The 7,957-nt window shown below is 37.9% G+C and overlaps 1 protein-coding gene across 4 annotated transcripts in view; it reads left to right on the top strand.

Moving 5' to 3' along the window:
• LOC106521786 (putative homeodomain transcription factor 2) overlaps window positions 1–7,957 on the top strand; it is a 40,977-nt gene that overhangs the window by 6,539 nt on the left and 26,481 nt on the right. The gene's annotated exons all lie outside the window — the stretch shown is intronic.

The raw sequence follows: 7,957 nt of genomic DNA on the forward strand, positions 1-7,957 counted from the left end.
TGCGTTTAAGTTTCCTGTTATTTTTGGGAGCTACAGGTAAAGTCTTGATGAGTTTGTTGCGGGTCTGGGGGAGTTTCAGCCCCCACCCCTTCTTCTCCTTCTCTCTCTCTCTCCCACTCCGTCTCTCTCTCCCTCCGCAGCGAAATCCAGGCTCTAGTGCTCCCGACACTTCAGCAGCCGCGTTCTGCTTTGAAGCGTTTCTTTAGGAACGATCATGCTAAAGCGAGAGTTGACTCCTCCCACACTAAGAAAACAGGAGGGGAGGGGTCAGCTGAGCTCCTGTGCAGCGGAGTAGAGAGGGACGAAGACACGAAGTAAACAAACAAGCAGGAAAATGAAACTTATCGCCGTCTTTTTTTTTTATCGACCTCAAAAAAAATTATCGTGCAATTAATTGATTTATTGWCTATCGCGACAGGCCTAGGGTGTAATGATTCGTTTTAACAATGATTCGTATCACGAATCACGGCTGCCGATATGATTCAAGGACGATCTTGGTTCATTTAAAACGATCCGATCTGAAACGATTCAGTGACTTAAAATCGATTCAGTAACTTTTTAGCTAAAAATTCAACCAGTGTGCCTGTGAAATAAATACCTTGATTCTGGACAATGCAAATTAAGTTTCACAGATTCCTTTTTTTTTGTTTGTTTGTTTGTTTTTTGTAAGGGAATCAAGCAAAAATAGATGAAAATAGATACAGAAAAATAATCAAATTAATAGCAAAAGTATTCACATTTTATTTGCATAAAATGCAACCAAAATAAAATGCCCGAGCTGAATTTTGGCCCAGTCTCTGACTAAACATGCTGCCAATGCCTGAAGTTTCTGCAGAGCTTAGGCTGACGTTACCTTGTGTTGCTGCTGCGGTGGGGACACCGAAAGAAGTGCCTGGATGGTCGGCGTTGTGTGAAATCCCATGGCTCCCTAGTAGGTGGTTGGAGAGATTTGTAGTGTTGTCGTTATATTTTATTTGACCTTTGCTGAAACTACAAACAGCGAGCGACTTATTAAGAATGCCTCCTTTTTTGCGAAAGCCAAAGTGTTTCCACACACTGGACCGCAATGGTGGCTTGATAATTCCTCTCTCGTCAAGCGCTTCTTCTCTGCCGTCCTCCATGCTGTTTTTTTGCGCGAGTTGATGACGTCATGGACAAGCAGAGTGAATCCAGTAAAATTTAATGTGACTATCATTAAAAGTACATAAAAACTAGGGTTGTGTATTGGCAAGAATTTGGCGATACGATACATATCATAACAGAGGGGTCACGATACGATATATCCTGATATATTGCGATTTTTTTTGTCCAAAAATTCTATTAAATAAAAACCTCTTACTGAAAAAAAGCTAATGTTTACTTACAATGCTTACATTGTCTCCTACAATGCTAATGCTACCCTTATTCTCTAGCGCTCAAGAGGTAGAGGAGCCAAATGGCTGGCTCCCTGCTGCCAACTAGTGGTCAGAGGCTGAACTACAACATAAAAATGAATGGCTGGCAGGAAAGTTGACATTTTAAACCTTAATTAAAAATCGATACAGGGCTTTAGAATATYGATACAGTATTGGGAAATGAAATATCGTGATATTTCAGTGTATCGATATTTTCTTACACCCCTAATAAAAACGAATGTAAGGTGCCGTGCTTAAATCTGGTAAGTTATTCCATAGTATCGACATAATCGATTAATTACATTTTAAGACGATTTTAGATCGATAAATGTCGTCTGGAAAGGCCAGCTTGGCGAGCACAGATCAATGTAGTTGGATTGTAGGAAAATAAATCGATACATCGATGTAATAGATGAATTGTTACACCCCTACTCCCAAGTGCAAGACATGGAGCAATTTTCACAAACTGAATGCAAATCCTAATCAAAGTTGTAATGGACTTTTCAGGATAGGTGGAATTTTTGATGTTGCTCGCTCAATACTCGTATGTTAGCAACAGCAGCTAACTCTGACTGTTTCTCATCCGGCTCCTCCAGGTAGAAACGTGCACACAACTTGAGTAATTTAAAGTGTGGCTTTTGTCAATGTCACTTTTCCATTTAACTTATTATTTCAGTCCAGATGGAGCTGTCCTGATTGTTGGTCAGACAGCGTGCTCTCGTGTCTTTGAGAGTCTCATCTTTTATTCTCTCTCCCTGTTATATCTATAACTAAAAACCATCTTTATTGCCTATTTTATTTTTTAAGTCCCCTAAAACAGAAACTTTAGAAATAAAATCAAGTTTCTTACTGTTTTTAGATGCTAAATAACATTTTCAGAGTTCAGCATAATTATCTGTACGTTGTTTTAAAAACTGGTTAAAGTTAGAGGTCACCTAGAACATTTGATTACAAAAATCAAACTTAAACTTAATTTCTAGACTTTCTTGTTTCCTTTTAGTGCAAAAATAGCTTGTTTAAGAAATGATTTGGCATTTAAATAATTTCTGGTGAAATTCATTGTAATTTTCAGATACTTGATGTCACATAGGCATTAGTAAACTTATAAATTCTCTTCATTTTGCCATTGTTATTTTATTTCCCTCCATCAAATCTAGAGTCATAAACCTGGTTTGACTTACTAGGTAGATAAGCAGCTTTGCGGCACTGATACATTAGATTATCAGTGTTGGGATTAGTTCAACCAAATCTCTTCAAGAAGCCTGGCTTTTATTCAACCTGCTTTGCATTATAGGCCATAAATTTGCAAATGTTGCTTGAAAGATCAAAGCACCATCTGAATGAAAGTAAATTTTAGACTTGTTATAAGAAATGGCCTTTTTTCCTTAATCTGAACACAGTGAGGCTGTCTAAGCTGTACAAATCGTTTGAGACTGAATCATAAAGATAATATTTGTTTTGTTTTGCCTCCTTTTTATTTCTTGCACAGATCCCAATTAGCTTTCAGTGGTGTAATAGTTGGCCCGGTCATTTTTGTTAGTCCCCCTTCCTTTAACCTTCGATCATTTATTGAGCAGCCTCATGTTTCCTGTTGGAAACACTAACTCACACGTGCACTAGGGGTGTCCCGATCTGATATTGATATCGGATATCGGTCCGATATCAGCCAAAAAACGAGTATCGGATTTTATCGGCTTGCATAAAAAATATCCGATATAAGCTCTCCGATATTAGCAGCCCGTTCCAGCAGTCCAATGACTCCGCTCCAGTGTTTCTATCCAGCAGCGCTTGGATCCAGCATGTAGCGCTCACGTGATCACAACAACATGCAGCGCTAACAAGTTAGCAAGAATGTTGGCAGAACTTTCTATTTTCATCAGAAACAGAGTTGAAGCTAAGTGCAAAGTTGTCATGCACAAGTTTTCCGAGGGGGAACAGAACCGTGAATGTTTTAAACCGGAGCGACAACTACTCTCCACCCTGGCAGCAGCTTTGCGTTTCGGCTCGGTTCAATGGCCTCGGTCCAGTGACCGCACACAGCCGCGCTGTTTCGGAACCTCCTCTCTGGTCCGGTCGGTGGTTCTAAGCTGGCAGAAGCGAGGACAGCACGCTTACAGTTTTGACATCCCGTGGATTAGCTCTGGGATTGATGGACAGAAGAAAGAAGAGCGCAGCTTTTGTTTTGGAATATGAGCGCGACATGACGAGAGCAGTGCTAAAAACTGCTCCCTGCAGGAGCCAGAGGCTAATCTCCACATGATGCTCAGAAAATGCAGCAGTAAGAAAGGTAGCTATCAATTTAAATAACTGACTAATTCTTACTATTAATTTTTTTGCTCTTGTTATTAGAGTGATGTTTAATCTGTTTACACACGTGTTTGAGTGAAGATTAAGTGCAATGATCACGTTGTTTTAGTTACAGTCAGTAAAATTGTAGCTGTGGACTCTTAACTTTGAACAGACAATAATGTGGAGTTTTGTTTTGTCCCCACCCTCAGTTTTTTCCACCATAAAGCAGCACCAGGCTAACAGGTAGTAAAACAATAACCAAAGTGATTTTGAATTGTTATTTTATACTTTAAAAGAACATTTTGTTTTTATTATGTTTTATTTTTCAGTGTGTTAAAATTTATTTTATTAAATTGTAGAATGTTCTTCAGTTTAAAATGTGTCATCCATTGGTTAAAAATAAATGGATCAGTTTTTCTCATACCTACTCTTTTTCACTGTTTGACCTGATCAAGACTTTTCTAAGATTTTACATTACAAAATAGGTAAAAGTGTGTGACTTGTACTGTTATGGTAACGGATTAATATCGGTATCGGACAATTCTCAAAGTTGTAATATCGGTATCGTATCGGAAGTGAAAAAGTGGTATCGGGACATCCCTAACGTGCACCCCTACCCCGTGCAAAGACCTGCTCTCTTCAAGAAATGTGGAGCGCCCAGATAGAGGAGAGCAGCTAACGTTACACATCACGAGTTCAAGGACTTCTCCTGCTCACGTGGTTTCTCAGACATTCCAAAGACCAAATGTCGAGAAAAAGGAATGCAGCTCTCATATTTTTAACAGAGGTTAATGCTTGACATGTATTGCTGAAAACTTGTTACTGTTTACTTTTATCTGACCAACAAAACAAGTTGAGATGGTGCAGTTTAAAGAACGAATTCAGATGGTAACACATGGTTATTTCTATCCAAGAATTCTTAGCTTGTACACAGTTAAAACCTGTCACCTAATCTCTCATCTCATTAAATTGAACCTCCTCGATGTTGCYGCGATTGCATGAGGGGTTGTATTCAGTTACACATCACAAGATTTAGGAAACCCACACGCCCTCAGCTGACCTTAATCTGTTTTTCCGATGCTCTGCTGAGCTCATGACGCTAACAGACGTGGTAAACTTTTGACTCTTGTGATGCCTCCGCTGTAAAACAGAGAGGAGATAATAAAACAAATGTTTCTTTAATAATTTTAACATGGTAATTACTAATCTCTGTAGTATTTTCTGCTTATCTAATGAGGAGTAAAGTTTTCAAAACCTTATGAAACAAACCCTTATTTGTTGGTAATTTGTTTGTGAGATGAGAAATCAAAAAAGTCAAACTATAGAATATTAAATGATGGATTCAGTTTCTTCTCACACACCACTTATTAAACTGTAGGTTTTTTTATATGTGGTTGGTGGAAATTATCATAAGTCTGAGTGCATAAAATAGTTATTTTTATTTAAATATGTAATAAATTAATGTACACACATACTGGATTTCTCATTAGTGTGACTGTTTTCATAAAATGATTTGTCCAAGAATGGGTGACAGTTGCAGCAAGGTATAAAATATATGTATTTCTTGGTTAGAAATGTTAATAAATGTAAAAGAACAAGCCTGAGGGGTTTGTTCTTGTCCTTTCAGACACTTAAAGTAGCACTGGCATCATTGAGGTTGCATGAAAATACACACATCATGGTCATAAGTCACAGACAGAGCCCTCGTTTTTAACCATGGCCTACATAAAGCACGCCGTCGAGCTCCATCACCGTCTCTGTAAATGGGTCAGTTCAGACWGGCGACCGGTCAGACAGATTTGGCGAGCCTCGAGTCCTAGTGCGGACGGTCTGAGCACAATACGGAAAATGTCACATTCTTTAAGAGCTTCGTAATGGGTGGTGAAATGAGCCGTATTTGTTGACAGATTTTTCCCGCTCCCAGAATTACAGCACAAAGCCAAACATTACAGGATGAAAACAAACACTACAAGCCGTTTGGCTGTAACGAGAAGCGTGAGATGTGTGAACGCTCTTGCTCGGGCAGTTTTTGTTGTTTGAATCTTTTGGCCACATTTAATGACTGTTTGTCCATCGGGTTTCATTCCCTGAAAATCCTTCAGGAAACCACGATGTATTTTGGGATCACTGGAAATGCGTGCTTTGGGAGAAAAGAAAAGGGAGTTAGGAAACCATTTTTTATGTTTTCCTGCAGAAAGTAATGACCCTGCAGTGTAAACCCAAGGCTGTAGCTATATTCTGTAATAATGGTTATTTCTGGTGCTGTTTGTCTGCTGATGGAGGCTGCACGGTTGAACCATGATGATGGGATTTGGAGGCTTTGAACAAAGAAAATCCATCTTGTTTTTCTTATCACTGTTTCTACACGAGGAGGATTTGTGGCCAGTCTGGGAGAGTTAAAAAAAAGAGATGATGCAGTTTCCATAATAATTGGGTGTAGCTCTTTTAGGTCTTTGTGCCTGGATTTACTCGGCACCAGCTGTTGTTTTATGTCATCAAAATATGACATTATGTCAATTATTGGATTACAGAGATACTCTTGTTTTGTTTTAAATCAGTAATGCAGTTTCACAACATGGTGCTTCTGTGTCGCTAATGTCTGATTATGTGTGTATAAAATTTATTTTGTAAAGCACAACAGTGAGGATTTAACGTCATGGGTCCTGTCAGGAATCAACATTGTGTGTTGGTTCTATTCTTTTTAATTCCAGGAAAAAGACCAATGGTTTTTGTGCTCCTGCTTKAACTTATTTCATGTATTTTTATTGCATATTGGTGTAAAATGTGTATCTGAATTTTAGAAAAGGTAAGAAGTGACAGATGTAGGGGGAGAGAAAAGATGATCGCGGCATTAGACAGCAGTGTAAAGACTTCCTTCCTGTTTCTGGAAATATCTTCTGCATTCTGAAGCACAAGAAAACGTCTGCAAACAAACGCTCAATACTGCAGATAAAACCGCTTGTTGCAACAGCCAGTGTTTTTCAATGTTTTATTTTTTTCTGTTCTATATGTGGAGATTGTTTACATTTGGCTGCAGTTGAACATTTTTTCTCCTTTTCCTGCTTTTGAGCCCAACAGTCTTGACACTGAGCTTGGACTTGTTCCAACTTGGCTTTGAACTACAACTGTAGAGCGCTCACACAAGATTTTGTTTGATATGGTGACGTGTGTGGTTGTGGTTTGGTAAATGGGTGATAAGCTATAGAGCAGTCAGAGGGACCTGTTCAGTGATGTTTCTCACACATTACTTTGTGTCACGGACCTACAGATGATCACGAATGTGGTTCCTTAGATCGTTTTCAGGGCATATCTGATGCTTTAGGCCATTTTACTCAGTATGAAGTATGTTTAAAAGTAACCTTACTGAATTTGACAAACACAAGAGAAGTAAAATGTCAGGAATTGACTGCTGAGTGATGCTGGTATGACAAACAAGCTTGGACGTGCGAAGCAAGAAGTCTTCACTTGTAAACTTTACATGCTCAGCACTGATCAGAGAGTTAACGGTGAAAACAGAAGTTAATCCATGAAAAAGTTTAAACTGAATCAATAAAGTTAAAACTGTCAAAACAAATGCTGAAATAAAAACAAAGCTAAGCATTTAATTAGCAAAACAGTAGCTAAATATTAAAATCTGCAAAACAAAAATTGAAATTAGCAAACCTTTAGCTAAAAGTAAAACCAGCAATACTTTGGCTAAACGACCAAAGAGCAAGCTAAGAACTATAATTATCAACACAGTAACATTAGAAGTAACACAACAGGTGCTAAAACCTGTATGCAGCAAGACAGCAGCTAAAGGCTAAACGCAGCGAGATGGGTTCTAAAAGCTAGAACTAATAAGTTTAATAATGCCTCCCACTTACACAGCAAAAAAAWTTATTTTATTTATTTAAAATTTTATTTCAAACTGATTAAAAAATAAAAAAACAAGCAATCAGTAGAACAAAAAAGATAAAGCATATGCATGCATAACCAAGAACCCAAATACCACTACTTTTCTGTTTGAAAGGGAGTAGGAAGAAATGAATACTTATTTAATCCTACCCCGTGTCTCAGTTTAATGAAGTGTTTTACTTGCAGATGCACTGATTTACAAATGTGTAATTGAAAACATGTCGTGGTATTCTTGCCTGTTCAACATACTGTGCCAACAAACAAATTACTACACAGATAAAATGATTACAAACTCACTCTTATAACATAAGAAAAAAAAAAGAAAATATATGATTTCATAATAATAATAATAATAATAATAATAATAATAATAATAA

Source organism: Austrofundulus limnaeus, unplaced genomic scaffold (genome assembly GCF_001266775.1).
Source record: "Austrofundulus limnaeus strain Quisiro unplaced genomic scaffold, Austrofundulus_limnaeus-1.0 Scaffold115, whole genome shotgun sequence".
In the NCBI taxonomy this organism is placed as follows: domain Eukaryota; kingdom Metazoa; phylum Chordata; class Actinopteri; order Cyprinodontiformes; family Rivulidae; genus Austrofundulus; species Austrofundulus limnaeus.